Here is a 17,864-nt window from a genome sequence, read left to right on the forward strand (position 1 = left end):
ATTAGTTGTGATGATAATGTATCTAGTATGGCCATTGGAAGAGGATGAATTAATTTTTCCCATGAGGTTGAATGCCCACTGACTAAAAGGATGTATAGTTGTAAAGGATACAACTCCTGATTTGGTGCATGAATATGATTCCCATGTATTTGAGACCTTTAACATTTTCTAGTATATTGAAAAGACTACACCTCCACTGTATGCCAATAGTAACCCATACACATGAGATTCTTATCCAAAGAAGGACCATTTAGGTGTGACGTACATATACCTATTGATGTTGATGAAAGATCAACCCCATAGATTCCAAGAATCACCTACATGTATACACTTGTTACAAAAGAGAGAAGCAAAAAGATAAGGAGGTTGGAGTTCCTAGGTCCACAAATGAGACATTCTTGATGAGAAAAAAAAAGAAATTGCTATTATCAAAAGTGAATGAATGTAAATTAAAAAGAGAGATAGTCATTATAAAGGTTATAAAAACCCTCACAAGTAACTAACCTAGGTTGCATGATAATAATTAATTAAAGAATTAATTATTATATGCACAAATTTTATCTTAAGTAAACTAGAGATAATAAGTGACTTAATAATTAAATCATTATGATTTAATTAATAAGAAAAAACCTTATTACTCTAACACTCCCCCTTAAGATAAAATTAGGGAGTAGCTAAAAACCTAGAAACTAATATTGAAAGTAAATTTGGGTGCTGGCAACAAGGCCTGATGAGGTACCCAAGCACAACCAAATCTCTCAAAAGAGGAGAAATAGAGAAAACCACATGTGAAAAACCCTACTCCAAAAAGAGATGGAAATAATGTTGAAAGAACTATTGAATGACTAAAGAAGCCTCCAAACTAGGGAATATCATAGAAGATAGGAACACAAGATGATCATGTAGAACACCACTAAAGTATGAAGCTGCAAACACTATCAAACTATTGATATGAAGAACCTCTACCATATAGAACATGACCAAGTAGAGAAGACTAAGTCTAAAGAGCTGATCAATCAAAGGTGGAAGGTATCTTCATGGCCTCTAAAAATAGGAATGAAAGAATGTCTATATGGTAAATGATTCATCTCACCAAAATACATAGGTATCCAGCTACTGCTATCACTTAGTACACAGGATCAAATATTGAATACATAGCTCACTCCATTGAACCAAGAAAACAATAGAACCAACATAACCCCCCTATAATTCTGAGAGGTAAGATATAAACACTAAAATTGAATGCAATATCTCCTATAGAAAGAAGAACTAGGAACATTGAGAATGCAAAAGAAGTACAAATAACTATAATGGCATGTCATTGACACATCATGAGGCTAATTTTGTTGAAGGAACACTCACTTGACAAAGGAAGATGGCGAATATGGCCAACATTAAACACCCCAAGGTACTTTATAATGAAGTGTGAGTACAAAAAAACACAAAGATGTGCAAGATCCTAAAATGTAGTAGAGTGACACATTATCTTAGTGCATTTACAAAAATACTACAAAATGATGTCACCAAAGATCAAAAGAGATAGAAGGTTGATATAAGAGATAGTACAACTTATAAAAAATCATCTAAAGCAACAAAATCAATCCTCAGACCTGAAACAACCAAGATATCCACAAGAATGCAAAAATAATGTGACTGGAGCAGAATCTAGAAAAAATACCATCATCACTAGAAACAGATCTCATAGACGTTTGCAACAATATAAAGAAATACCAAATTGGATATTGGATGCTCAAGATATGTCTCCAGGAGTGCAAAAATATTCCCCTAATTTTGACAGTAGAAAATGCCATAAAAAGGCACCAAAACTGAAAATAACCTATACCACTAGAACAAAATCAAAACTAGCTTTTTGGCGATATCTTGTTTGCAAAAAATGGAGTTTGAATGAGCAAGTTATGACCAAAAAATCCCATGTAGGTCAAAAAAGAGCTAGAAGGGAAAAGTAAAAAAAATTACTTCATTGGGAAGCATGGATGACAATACCATAAATCACATAAGGAAAATGATCTTGAGAAGCATGCAACTATGTTTTTATTTATGTGCAAACTCTTAGTTTATGTACCAAAAATATTAATTTGCGTGCAAAAAATGTTGAATTGTGTACCAAAAATCTCAATTTGTGTACCAAAAAATCTCAATTTTTGTAACAAGTTCAATTTTTGTACCAAAAAAATCTCAAATTTTGTGCCAAAAATCACAAAATCATTGCCTTAAGAAATGTGCCTAATTTGGGAGCAATATTGTTTTGCCTCAAACTCCAACTGTATCCATATTGAAATTTTTTAATATTAAAATAGGGTTTTTGGGCACTCTTAGCTTTATGTTCTAGTTGGTTGAAGGTGCTAACTATGAAAGATTAACTTTAGTTATATAGGAACTATTAGATCTTGTTAGATCAATGATTTTCATATTATCTCTTTTAAAAGTTGCATGAAGTTTAGCCAAAGCAAGAATGCAATGTAATGGCACATGGAGATGGTAAGGTTGGACCATGTTGTAACTTGCTATTAGTATGAGGTTCTAGGTGGCAATTTTTATTTTTTTATAGATATAAAGCACAAGGAAAAACATTGCTTCGCATAGCTATCAGATTTCAGCAGATCAATGCTTGTCACTTTCTCACTTTATAAATTTGCATGAAGGATAGCTAAAGTGAGAAATTGAAAAAATGACACGTATCCTATTCACCAAAAAGGTAAAGTCAGTACCATCACATGATCACAAGGAGTTAGATAAACTCTAGTTTCTAAGTTGTGAAGGTATGAAAGACAACAATAGTTAAGTCAAATGGTTATTGCATCATTGCAAATGGTTAAGAGTAACTTGGGGTTAAGGTGGTGAAGTGGTGAAATGCTTTGATCACAACTTCATAGGATTAAAAGATGGGTAAAGATTTTAGGTTGGGAGGTTGTAATTCAAATAAAATGTTAAATCCAAGAAGTTTTTGCAAAATTGCTCAGTTATAAGACAGAGAGTAGTAATCAGTTGTGACAGAGCAATCATAGGTTAAAAGAAGTCTTTGTAGCCTCATAGGTCAACATAGTCAATAAAAATCTTAAGTAGCAAGGTTGAAAAATTAGTTGAGCTAAGGGCTAGTGCAACATCACAAGGTTTCATTTACAATAAAGATTTTAGGTTGTGAGGCTACGAAACAAGAAAAAGTTAAAGTCAGATAGTTTTTGTGTTATTGCATGTAGTTCATGCTAACCTCTAGTTTAAGTAGCAAAGTGGAAAAATTCTTTGATCGTACCTTTGTAAGGTTTGATTATGTGTTAATGATTCAAGTTGTAATGTTTTTATGAAGGGAAATAATTAACTTTAAATGGTTATCACAACGTTGTGGGTAAAAAAACATTGAATAGATTCAAGTTGTGAGGTTGTGATAAAGGGCCAAAATAATGTAAGTCAACCAATCGTAGCTTCAGATAGTTAAGCCATGAGAATAGTTTTTGAGTTGCAAGAATGCGAGGAGAATTTGATAGGTAAAGGAAATAGTTATTGCACTATTGTAGGAGTCTAAGTTGTAGTGGCTGTTTGAGTTGTGAAGCCACAAAACAACACAACAGTCATCCAAGATAGTGATCGCAATGTCACATGGTTAAAGAAAGCTTTATTTTTGGCAGTTGTGAAGAGGTGACATGGTTAATGTTTGAGATATCACAACATCACAAGTAAAAGAAATATTCGGTTCTAAACTACCATGAAGCTACAAAGTAGCTACAAAGTAAGTCAATTTGATGGTCATCACAAGATTGCATGGTTTAATTAACATAAGTGATCAATAGACAACTATGAAGTAGTGATAAAGCATAGAATGAAGAGGCCACAGTTTCACAAATCCATGTAGTCAAAGAAGGAAAACCATAGTGAAGAAATGACAAAGGGGAAGTGTATCATCATAGGCTTGACATGGAAATTAGAAAAAAAGTAGGATAATCTGGCAGAGCACTTCAAAGATATAAGGCCATGTAGTGAGGTTGAAGGTTGAATATAATGGACTCAATGACACAACTAACCTAGTGCTATTGTAAACACTATAAAAATGGCTCATTGATGGCAAAAAAATAATTTGATTTCCTATAACCATATTTTGGTTTTTTTGATGCTTGATAAATGCAAATTTCATTCTACTACCACCATGGTTATCCATCTACTAGTCAGAGCAGTTATGGTTGTCCTTCCCATCTCTTCAGGGCCCGAGTTTACACATATAGATCAAGTTTTCTACATATAGACATACATCTAATCAAATATTCCTCAAATTAGTAGTTATTGTTCTTTTCAAGTTGAAGATAATGGTTTATTTTTAGGGTTTTAGTTAAAGTCTTCCCAGTTATGCCTAAGCCATAAAGGCAAATTTTGTAACTCTTTCAAGGGTCGGTCTCTTCTCTAATTTTTTATAAGCTATATTGCATACTCTACTACTTTAATTTCCTTTTCCTCTAAGTGAATCTACTTCTTTTCTATACCTCTTTCTTCCATTAATATATTAATGAAGTTTCAAACATTTGCACTATACATGGTATTACAAAGGATGATGTTGATGTTAGACTTTTAGCCTCATCATTAAAGGGAAAAGTTTTACAATGGTATAGGGGATTACCACATAATTCTATCAATACATAGGATGAGTTAGGAGAAGGATTATGAATTTTTTTTAAAGATAAAATTGATCATCTATCACTTTTAGAGTAACTGACTATGAGTCAGAGAGCACCCCATGAATATATGATAAATTGTAATTATAGATTCCAAAAGATATGGTATAGTATACCTACTATAGTAAAACCTTCCACTAGTAATTCTTTCTTGCATTACCTAAGAGATTTCAATAGTGATATTGCTAATATTTTACAAACCATGGGAGGGGTTACCTTACCAACTAAATATGAAATTTCCATAAGAGGAAAAAATACCTTGATTCAAGGAGGGAAGTTAGCTCCAAGGCCTCCAATGCCTTTATTTCCTAACATACCTACTCATCAACCTACAATAGCCCCTATTCCTACCACATCTACAAGAAAACCTCTTTCCATAAGCCCAATAGCCTCTACATCCTCTAATGCGTTAGGAGAGTTGAAGAAAAAGATGAAGGACTTGATGCAAAATATAGACAAGAAGTTGCAAGATTAGGGTTGAAATCTAGAAAATAAGATACAAGATAACTTCCTAGTGGTGCAAAAGATGAGCAACAAGGTGGTGACGTTAGTAAGGCAACAAGATCAAAATAATAGGCCTCTTCAACCCTATCACCAAAACCCCACATATAATAGACCACCAAATCAAGGTCAAGCCACATGGATGCAAAATAGGCCTATGGGTAATACCCCGACTACAAATCCAGTAAGGACATTAGTTCCTCAAAATAACCTTGCTCAAGAGAAATATCTTTTTCCTTCTTGAAATTATTTATATGAGCATTGTATATGCTAGAGGGAAAAACCATCTCAGACATTTATTCACACAAGATCAAGTAGCAGGACAATAGTATAGTCCTAGTCAACCTACTGATGGTTCTCACCTATAGTAGTAGGGTGATTGTTATTTTATGAACCATCAACCAGAGGAATATTGTCATGCTAACCATGATAACTATGATGCTATAGCTCATAATACCAGCAGAAAAAGAAGAGCCATTGAGAATTCTACACCTCCTCCATCAAATTGGGTTACAAATTCATGTATTGGCCCTCATGCTCTAATTAGAATTGCACAATCAAATGTTTCTCCCCAATAGAAGCAAAACATAAGAAACAAGAGGTCTACTAAACCATAGTTTGCACAAATTTAATCATGAGTCCCCAAGGCTCTAGTCAAAGTACTTGGTACTCCTCTCAACATAATAGATCAGATGAAAAGGACTAGTATTAATATTTCTATGTGGGATGTTCTCACTATGCTACAATAGTTGGAGCTACTACAAAAAGGGTTAAAGAGTATAGAGGTGTCAAATCAGTCAGCCACCTTAGCTAATGCAATAAGTTTGGTGTAGCCAACAAAATAAGGAGACACACGTAAGAAAAAAAAAGCCTCCTCATTTTTATGTCTCTTTGTTTATAAGGGAGAAAATAGTTCATAATTTCATGATAGATTCTAGAGCTAGTAGTTCTATGATGCATAAATGTGTAGCTAAACTCCTTGGTATTAAATATGAACCAATGGTTAGAGATGTACTTCAATTAGATGGTAACTCTAGTAAAATATGGAAATGGTATTGCATGCATACCCTGGTTGTACTATCACTCAAGACATATCAGTAGTTAAGCTTCCTCCACATTTTTCCATGAATCTTTCTAGAGACTTCACTACATAGATAGGAAATTATATTGCGTCAGGTCCTATATGTTCTTTAGGACAAGATATGGGACAAAATCCTCCATAAGGGCAGAACCTCTAGCCCTTAATCACATAGAGACCTACACTCCCAACCCCATAAATATGAATTGCACAATCCATGAAGAAGATGAGGAATGCATAACTCATGAACCTATTGCTTCCCTAATAGATGTGTCTAGTTGTATCTTAGATGAATGGGCCATTGCTTTTTAGTTTGATCCAATACAAGAAGCTAAAGAGACAAGCCTTGGTACATATTGCATATTGGAGAAGGGTGCTCCTATTCTTAATCTCATAAAAATAGAAGAGGACATTGATGGACTATGGAGCATGTTCTTTGTTGACTCAAGAAACAAGAATGGCTAAGGAGCTAGTGTGATGATTTTCTCCCCTAGTTTGGAGAAATTTTACTTCTCTTATAGACTCCAATTCATTTGTACTAACAACATACCAGAATATGAAGTATTGATTCGAGGCCTCCAACTTGCACAAAAGAGGGGAATCAAATTGTTAAAGGTCTTTGGAGACAGTGAGCTAGTTGTTAACCAAATAAGGAGCCAAAACATCCCAAAGAATAATATGCTCAAATCATACAAGCACAAAGTTTGGGATTTCTTGAGCACTCCCAAACATTCAATGTCTAAAGTGTCCCTAGAGGAGATAACAAACATGATGATATACTTGCAACAATAGGTTCTCACTATGATGTACTAGAGCATGTTGAGGACAAAAGAAAGCAACACATCAAACTAGTTGTAAGACCTACAACTCTAGATAACCATGCCACTTGGCAAGTGTTTGACTCTAATGTGCAAATTGTCAACTTTCTACAAAGTAAAGTAGAATTATCTGATAGCAATCAATCCAATATACAAAGCCAATATGGTGATCAGATCATGAACCTCATGTTGGAAATATGGCCAGGTAGATGTATTGGGTGTTATCATTTATGGCAACATATATTCAACATTTCATTTATGTATTTAGTGATAGAAAATTGTCTAAGTGTTAGATAGTTCACAACAATATAGAGAGCATAGGTGATGTGTAAAAATGACTCATTGAGAGTTAGCTTATGCATAGTTGAGGAAAGTTCTATGATAGTTTCATGATGATGTGTACCAGTGCACAAATGTTTATGAATAGTACAACACAAGATATGATTAAAATACCAATACATGTATTTATCAGAGCAGAACATAGCATATCAGAGAATTAGATTGTATGATTTGAGAAATTATTTTTGTAACAAAATAATTACTATGTCATGATGAGTCAACTATGTGGATATTATTTCATAAGTTATTTCATATTATGCCAAGCATGTGAAAGCATGAAGGTTGACTAAGTAATGAATTATGCATATGAGAAGCATAAGTAAAGATCTTATCTTGAGAAGATATGGGTGTGATATATGATTTACTGTGTAATATATGATGAACTATGTGACATCTATATGATCTATGCAATATTTGTGATTGATGTGAAGCTGATGATATGTGAACTACATCTAATATATGATCAAATCAAGTGTAAAATACAACATACATAAAGTATTGTATGTATATCTATTCATGTGAAGAACTGAATTGTATAATTGGATGTTAGGGTAGTAGGCTCTTCTTGCATACATTGTATTTGATCCACCAACTCCTAACAATGTTGAAGAAACTCCTAACAAGGTTGAGGTTTCTAACAAGGCCTATTCCTCTAAGAAGGACTTGAGACACTATATGTACTTCATAGACTCCTAACAAGGTCAATATCCTTAATAGGGCCCTATTGTTTAGTGAATCATCTAGTGGGTATCATCCCCACTAGGGTTTTCCCTTGGCTAGGGTTTTCCTAGTTAACAAATAATGGTATTATGAATTTTCTATGTGCATGGTTATATTTACTATTCAAAATTGTTGGTTTACTTTCATATGCAAGTTATCATGTAATTATCTATTTTTAACAATTGGTATCTTTGTTAAGCAAGAAGCAAGATTGTATTTCTCATTATTATAATTAATTGGAAAAGCCTCAAGGCTAACTTAAGGAATTATTATGAAGATATTTTATAAAAGAAATATATCTTCCTTGATTGTAGAAGTGTTCAAGTGTTGTAATCATTGTATGAAGTGTGAAGAGTGAAAAGAAGCAAAGTGCTTGCTAAATGCATGTAAGAAAATTAAATGATTATTGGATGTGAGATTTGTGATCTGGTTGCAAGATTAGAAGGAGTAGAGGTCTAGTTGATAGGATAGAGAAAAAGGAGATCAATTAAATACCATTCTATTATTCTACAAGGAATAATATAGAGATCATTTGGATAGTGGGTTCATTGGTCTTGCCCTTGAAGTTGTTTGTGTAGTGGGTCTAGCTATCTTCCAAAACTCCTAACATGGTTGGCAGAACTCCTAACAGGGTTTGAATCCCCTAATAGGGATTCAAAGTCTACTAACAAGGACTCATATGTATTGAATGTATTCATAGAATCCTAATAGGGTCTATCCTCTAATAAGGAATATTTATATTAGTACATCTTCTTTTGGGTACCATCCTCACTAGGGTTTTCCCTCTGATCAAGGGTTTCCCTGGTCAACATATCTGGTATTATTGTGGTATGAGTATCTTGTTGTGGTTTCAATTTATATTAATCATATGGTCAAATTTTTTTAAGATTGATATTTGTGATAATAGTTGGATAATTAATTCACCCCCTCGAGTTATATCAGTGGACTATATATATTCTAACAATTGGTATCAAAACACTATTATTAGCCTAGACTAAATGCCAATGTTTCCCATATAGGGGAGCATTTTTGATGATTTGATTCACTAAGGACTCTTGGTATTTGATATTGAATAGTTTCTTTGGACACTCAATCTGGTTGATGATTTCGTGCAACATATTGGTAATTGGTATTTAACAATTGATATATTGTAATATTGAGATTGAGGTCTTTGACATTGATGATAATGGGGGAATAATATGCATGAAAAAAATATCTCCTAAAGTATGGGGGAGAGCATCTCCTAAGGCATGGAGGAGAGATATATCTTTAGAGAGATTTAGAAAGATTTATGAAAGGAGGCAGGAATATGCACTTGATGTATTGCGAATTATTTAGTGCAAAGTGAAAAATTAATGTCTAAGAAGAATGAGTATGCACATGTTGTGCACTTATTGTTTTGAGATTCTTTTTAGCATGTCAACAACTAATGTTGTTCATCAACAGAAATAGAACACTATTTGGTATTCCTAGAATTTAGATGCTTTTTCATCTATGTTTTCATCAACACCAAAGGGAGAGATTGTTAGCATGAATGCTAATGATACTACATTGGGAGCATCTTGGGCATTGGAAAGTATTGACATGTTGTATTCATGACTATGTTTGTCATTGATGTCAACATAGTACAATTTCTATTAAGATTAGGTGAATATCATACATAGATCTTGATGGTATGAACAATGGTTTGATTTTCTAGTGATGCATAGTTTTTGGCATGCTTAGTACAATGTCCTAATGATGTAGTCAAGTGCATAGAGTCTGAATCAAAGACATACCAAAGTTGTACCTAATTGATAGAGATCAGTTAAAAGATAAAGTATAGGGAAACTAGTTCCTAGTGTTTGTTGGCTATCTTAGATCTAACATGTAATGAAGAGATGTGCAATCAGGTAGTGACAAAGGCAAGTTAGCTGATGACATTAGCTTGTGCACAAGTGCTAGCATTGCACGTGTGAAGTTTTATATAGATTGTGAGCCAACAGTGCTATTTTGGCTCATAGTCTATACAAAAATTCACACATGCAATACTATGGCTTGCACAAAAGTTGACATCATTAGCTAACTTTCCTCCATCACTGCTCAACTATGCATCTTTTCATTACTTCATAGATCTAAGATCACAAAAAAAAACCATAAACTACTTTATCGATATTTTATATGCTACTATTAGTATGTTAGAAACACTAAATTAAGAAATCAAAAGCATTTACAAACTAAAATACCATAACATAAATGAGAGACAAAGTGAAACCCTCAAATGAGAATATGAGCCATAGAATGGCTCTCCCAATGAGGATGGTCACTTGATTTAGGGATGAGTCTATTTGCTTGGATTTGGTATGTATGCTCAAGGCTTCTCAAACTAGCTTCAATGGTGTTCTTGATGGATTTTGGCTTGGGTGAATGGCTTTGATATAAAACTTGCTCTCAAAATGGCATTATAACTTTAGCTCAAAGATTGTGATGAAATGGCTTGGGAGGGGTTTCAATTTATAGGCTAAGGGCTTGAGGGATGGAGGGTTAAGATGCAATGAGAGAAAAAAGCTTAAGGAGGTCTAGGATGCACTCAAAGGGGAGCACATGGATTGTGCTTGTTTAGCACCAACCAGGGAGTGACACATGTCACAAGGTGAGTGGATGGAGGAAAGGGGAGGGATGAGTCAACAAAGGAGGCTCAAGGGATAATATCTTCACAAAGACCCTTCATTATGGCTTGTAAGAGCTTGTAAGAGTCTTTATTGCCTTTGTAAGAGCATTCATTGTTGGGTGGTTGGGATATTTTGGAGGGAGTTGAGATTGTTGACTTTGCTTGACTTAGGAAAGTCTTAATCTTACTTAGGGAATGTGACAAGTTTAGGGGGTGGATTAGAGATGGTTTAGGATTAGATTAGGCTTGTTAGAGATTTGCAAGTGGATGTAATTCATGAGGGTGGATTAGGCTAAATGAAGGGTTTAGGAAAGTTTAGGGGTTATTAGATTTGAGGGCTTTATTTATCAAATAGATTTATTTAATAAATGGGGATTTTGGAATTAGATAGAAGAATAGGATTAATTGATAAATAATAGGTTATTTGATTTATCAATTAGGACTATAGATGATTAATTAAATTAATCAGCTAGGGGATGTCAAAGGATTAATTAAATAGGAATTTAATTAATGATGCCTTTAGAGATAACTAAATAGGATTACCAAAGTAGTGTAATCAAATTTAGATGTCTACAAATATTGTCTCTGAACTTCTCTCTCTAAATTAGGTAAAACTTCCATACATCTTTGACTTAGACTCTTCACACTTGACCATGTCATTAGGACACTATACTAAACATGTCCAAAATTGTGGATAACCAAAAAATCAAACCATTGTTCATACCATCAAGATCTATGTATTATACTCAACTAGTCATGGTAGAAAATAGGTTATGTTGACATCAATAACAGACACAGTCATGAACTCAATGTATCGATACTCTCCAATTCTTAGGATACTCCCATTGTAATATGATCAACATACATGCTAATTAACTTTGAGATTCAAATCAATGATAAGATGAGTGAAATTGAATCACTCACTACAAAGTTTCTACACCCAAAGACCAATATCAAAGACTGCGAAACAAAAGTGGAGAAGATCCATAGTGTGATCAGAGGCTTGGAATCTGATAAGAAGGCAGCAAAGAGATTCTCTAGTCTTAGAGAAATTTTTTCAATTAAGTTGAGTACTTTGTAGAGGCAGCTAGAGAAATGCCTTGTAGCAAAGACTTCCTATGAAAAGTTTGCATACACTAACTTGAGTGTAGTTGAAGTGGCATCCAATTCACTATGCACACTAATCAATATTTTTGATTCAGTAAAGGAAAACTATAAGAAGGAAGTAGATAGGCAACATTAAGTTATGGGAAAAAGTTTGTAGAATATTTATTCAACCCCCCTCTTAGTATTATCTATTTCTAAAACCTCAGCTCCAACAAGTTTCCTAAGGGTCTAATCACTTAGAAGGTGTTTTCAATCATGATGATCAAGCAAGAAGTAGGGGTCTAAACCTAGCTACATGATGGAAAGGATCTCAGTTTGGTAAAGGTATGCTCTGAAGATGAATGAGAAAATTTTGTTCAATTATGTCAAGAATTAAATTTTAAAAAAATCATGGACATGATGATTTAAAGGGTTTTGACCCAAGTTTGTTTCAAAATACCATAAATTTAAATAGTGATGCAAAGCTTGTTAGGAGAAAGCAAAGATCAATCAATCCTAAGATTGAACCTATGATGAGAAAGGAGCTATCCAAGCTCATAGAGGATAATATTATTTTTCATATTAAGTATTCCTCTTGAGTAACCGACCTTGTTCTTATTAGAAAAAAGAGTGGAGAAATTAGGTTATGAGTAGATTTTAGAGACATAAATCGAGCATCTCTCAATGATCACCATCCTCTCCCTTCCATGGAAAAAAATCTTATCCAAGGTCAGTGGCTCTAAAAGATTTTCCTTCCCATATGGGTTTTAGGTTATAACCAAGTGTTAATCTAGGAGTTTGATAGATACAAGACAACCTTCACTAATAAATGGGGCACTTATGCCTATAGAAAATCCCTTTTGGATTAAACAACAAAGGTCCTACCTTCCAAAAAGAAATAGAGATGGCTTTCAAGAGAATGCTTGAGAAATTTGTGCTAGTCTACCTTGATGAGATAACAATCTACTTAAAGAATGTGGTAAAATACTTTGATCATCTTAGGCAAGTGTTCATCAAGTATAGGGAATATGGTGTGTCCTTAAATCCAAGAAAGCATGAGTTTTCCATTGTAGTGCCTCTCATGCTTGTAGTCTGAACCTTGTTACATTTTGATTTGAGAGATATTGTACTCATGTTATTATTTCTACTTTAGGTTGACCTAAGGGTCAAATTTTATACTTGGATTTTTAGTATCATAGATGTTATACAACTATGTTGTTCAGTTTATCATAGTTTCATGTTGATGGAATTTTGAGATGATAGTAGGTCTATGATGATGTTTGGTTATTTGGCATTTTGGATATATCACTAATTCTATTATGCTATGGATATTTACTTCATTCCCTCTCAATATTCTTTGTGCAAACGTGAATGATGTAAATGAATTATTTAGGTATAACTAAATAAATGGTTAAATTAGTAAATTAATGCATTTATTTCTTTGGCTGTGATATTATATGCAATTGTATTTGATCATGTGTTTTATTGTGCACAAATTGTATCCTTGGTAGTGACACATGGAGTTAGTGATTCAACTATTCATACTTTACGAATGTCATCTTTGTACGGTTGATGTATCCTTATTTTAATTGTATATTTAAATGTTTTAGTGGTTATTAAATTTAAACTCATATGTATTATGTGACTAGACTAGTAAGTGTGTTTGTGCATTTAGAGGTTTGCATTGTCATGAAAGTTGTTAAGGAAATTTTGTGAATTTGGATTTTTGGGCTTTTAATTTTTATTGAATTCAATTTCTAGTAGCTTTCCATAGATGAATTCCTATGTCTAGGAAGTAGCACACCTCATGAAGACAAGGGGGTCACCTAGTTTACCATGAGATCCTCATGAAGATCACAAGGAGATCAAATATTTTTTTTTTCATAGTGTCAAGATTATCAATACGATCATAATGTTATTGTAAGGGGTTAATAAAGCCATTTTGTTAGTGTTTTGAACAAAGTATCAAGATTGGAAAATATAGCCAAAAAGGATAAATGTAGAGGTTTGAAAGATTGGGATTAGGTCTTTAATGTGTCTAGGAGGTTGGAAATGGTATTGAAGTCCTACAAAGACAAACTCAAAAGTTTAAATTTGTTAAGAATCCTTTGTGATAAGCTTTGCAAATTTAAAATATTTGAATTGTAACAATCAATTGAAAAAATACCTAATTTGTAAAATGGCTTAAAAATAAAGTCTCAAACCTATCCATACACTGAAAGGAAGGATATTTAATTTTGGAAGAACTCTAACTAAGGGTTGAAAATCATATTCTTGTATGGGTCTGTGTTGTTACAACATATACAATAGGCTATGATTAATTTTATGACAACATTTTGCTAGTTTTTAGTTTTGTTTGGTAGTAAATCACATTGAAATTAGCTTTTTGTTGCATGAGCTAGTTTGTTAATGGTGTATCCTCCATTATAGGTGTATCAAGTTTTATAAGTGTTTTGAATTTTTTTTAAAAAGTAACATTGTGTTGTCCAATTTTGAGTTCTTTACAATGAAAGGTCTATAGCTCTTGTTTCCACCATGGGATTTCCATGGCCTCTTGGATTATAAGACTATAGAACCTAAGGTGTATCATACTATAAGAAAGGACCTAGAAAAAAAGTGCAGCTAATTCTTTGACAAAGCCCTAGGCAAGCTAGGCAATGCTCGGCTAGGAGCAATCAACAAAGAAGTAGTTCTTAAGAGCAAAATATGAGGATTTAAGACTTGAACTTCAAAGATATTTAAGAGGCGTATGAGAAGGTTATTTATTGACGAGGATAATTTTTTGTGAGTTGAATAAGGTGTTTAAAAATTGAGGACAACAGGCAGCACTCAATACCCTCCAAAACCCTCATTTTTTTATTATTGTTGTACAACCTTTTGGTGGCCTAAAACCTCAAAAAATTTGAGTATGGATTTTTTGAAGAAAATGTTCTTAAGGTCAGTTTGTTGAATCTCTAAGGATAAAGAGTTATCAACCCTATAAATCTGGGTGGAGGCCTAATTAGGGGCTCTTCTAGTAGTCTTTTTGTGAAGAAACCAAGAAATTGGGTATGAACCCATTGGTACCACCCATTCAAGTATACTAAAAGTGTTCCAATAACACTTTAAAACTCATAAAGACCTTGGTTGGACTAGGCAGTATTGTGTGTAGACACCTAAATTTGATTACACTGCTTAGGTAATCCTATTTAGTTATCTCTAAAGGCATCATTAATTAAATTTATATTTAATTAATACTTTGTCATCCCCTAGCTGATTAATTTAATTAATCATCTATAGTCCTAATTGATAAATAAAATAACCTATTATTTATCAATTAATCCTATTCTTCTATCTAATTCCAAAATCCTCATTTATTAAATAAATCTATTTGATAAATAAAGCCCTCAAATCTAATAACCCCTAAACTTTCCTAAACCCTTCATTTAGCCTAATCCACCCCATCCACCCATACTAACCAAGCTTAGTCACTAACTCACCCACCCTCATGAATGCCATCCACTTGCAAATATCTAACAAGCCTAATCTAATCCTAAACCCAAACCTAATCCACCTCCTAAACTTGTCACATTCCCTAAGCAAGCTTAAGACTTTCCTAAGCCAAGAAAAGTCAACAATCTCAACTCCCTCCAAAATATCCCAACCACCCAACAATGAATGCTCTGACAAAGGCCTCTTACAATCCATAATGAAGGGTCTTTATGATGATATTATCCCTTGAGCCTCCTTTGTTGACTCATCCTTCCCCTTTCCTCCATCCACTCACCCTGTGACATGTGTCACTCCCTTGTTGGTGCTAAACAAGCACAATCCATGTGCTTCCCTTTGAGTGCATCCTAGCCCTCCTTAAGCTTTTTACTTTCCTTACATCTTAACCCTCCATCCCTCAAGCCCTTAGCCTATAAATTGAATCCCCTTCCAATCCATTTCATCAAAATCCTTGAGCTAAAGTTATAATTCCATTTTAAGAGCAAGTTTTATATCAAAGCCATTCACCCAAGCCAAAATCCATCAAGAACACCATTGAAGCTAGTTTGAGAAGCCTTGAGCATACATACCAAATCTAAGAAAATAGACTCATCCCTAAATCAAGTGACCATCCTCATTGGGAGAGCCATTCTATGGCTCATATTCTCATTTGAGGGTTTCACTTTGTCTCTCATATATGTTATGGTTTTTATGCTAGTTAATGCTTTTGTTTTTGAATAGATTAGTATTACTTGCTAACATATTTCTCATATACATTGTGAAACCTTGGTAGATCTACATATGCCTTTTGGAAGAATTGTATTCCTAGGAGGATAAGTGAGTCATGGAGCAAGATTTGATCATTTCACATAGTGGGAAGGTTAGGGCAGGTCAAGCAATGTTCTAAGTTTTAGGAAATCCTATAGACCAAGTTAGGTGTTAGGAGAACACCAAGTTCCTAGTGTGGGTCAATGGAATAGACTAGTTAGTCTACCCTAGATCTCCCCATCAACTTGTTTTTATTTGGGTTGATTCAGAGTCTAGCTAGTCTAACTGGCTATTTGCCCTAATTGATCATTCACTCAAAAAGTGAATAAGTATTGACAAAGGAATTTAATTCCTCACTTCTCATTTTTGTAATTTGGAATTTGAGAGCTTTTTTCTAAAATCCTTTTATGAAGGATTGGTTTTATGTTTGTTGTTAGAGCTACGGGCGTCTAATCTTCATGAGGATGGAATTGTTGGATCCAACTCAGGGAGACCTTGTATTGCCATCATTTTTGGCTATATTCATAGATTATTCATTTTACCTAGTTGTTTTCCATTTTAGCCCTTTTGGCTGTCAGGTAGGGCTCTGCTATTTTCTTGTTTTAGCTTGGTTTCTATATCAATTTTTGGTAGTTGTTTGTTTAGAGGCTAAAAAATAGTATTCCCCTCCATTTCTATTTGTTGGTTCTACCTAATTGGTTAGGTATGAACATTTTCCTAGTTTTTGGGATGAGGGTTTGGGGTTTTGTACCATTATTCAGGTCATTTTTGTATACTGTGTTTGAACCAAAATTTTATCAAATTTTCAAGGCTTTTGTGCCCTATCACCAAATGGGTTTTAATTTCAAATTTTTCTAATTTTTGGAGTTTTTACCTCGTTTTGCATGTTGCCCTATGTTCTTGAGTTTTCTTGGCATCATGCTGGTCATGGACTTGGATCATCCATTTGGATGACATTTAGACCATTGTTGCATTATTATATTACATTGGGATATGTGCCACATTCATTCTCTTAAGATGTTTTGGTTGAGTGTTATTTTTCTTGTATTCTCATCCAGTCCTTGTGCTATGATATTTGTGATGGTGGTGCACCACACAAGGGTACATGCACATACTTTTGTCAAGTGACTTGTGAGGCTTGAACTTTTGTGGTACTTTTAGAAGTTATGATCATTGGGGTTGGGTTAGGAATATGCATGCCTTAGGAACTCATCATTGGATAAGCATGGGTAGGGTAGGGTGGCATATGGAGAGGGCTTCTATCTCACAACCTAGTGATCATTATGCCCAAAGGGTTGGCGGAGGAAGTTGTTAATCAAGTGATAACTAAATAAAACACTGGGTGACAATAAAACTTAAGATAATTAAATGTGTGTGTGAGAGTCTTTCATTGAGGAGTTGAACTACATGATCCTAGCTTGGGCTTTTGGATGCCAAGTGACTCTTGATGATGTCAGCCCCTATATAGTAGGTCATTGAGTGTTTGACTAGGACATGTAGTTTATGCATTGTCTATGTTCTTTGTTTTAGTCATCATACTATCTCACATGAGTGTTAGCCATAGATGTTTGATTTATGTGTGTTTGTGGTTGGATCATTATCTCCATCAACATGGCTAGAGTGGACATATGTGTTTCACATGGTTGGGAGGCATAGCTACCTTTGCTACTACTAGGGACTAGCATACAAAGATGGTTCTTTATTCTAGTATGACCATTGCTTGTGTTTCACTTGGTACTTGAGGTTTCAGAGTATGT

The sequence above is a fragment of the Cupressus sempervirens genome, chromosome 4 (assembly GCF_028749045.1).
Source record: "Cupressus sempervirens isolate cs-2001-9-10 chromosome 4, ASM2874904v1, whole genome shotgun sequence".
NCBI lineage: Eukaryota > Viridiplantae > Streptophyta > Pinopsida > Cupressales > Cupressaceae > Cupressus > Cupressus sempervirens.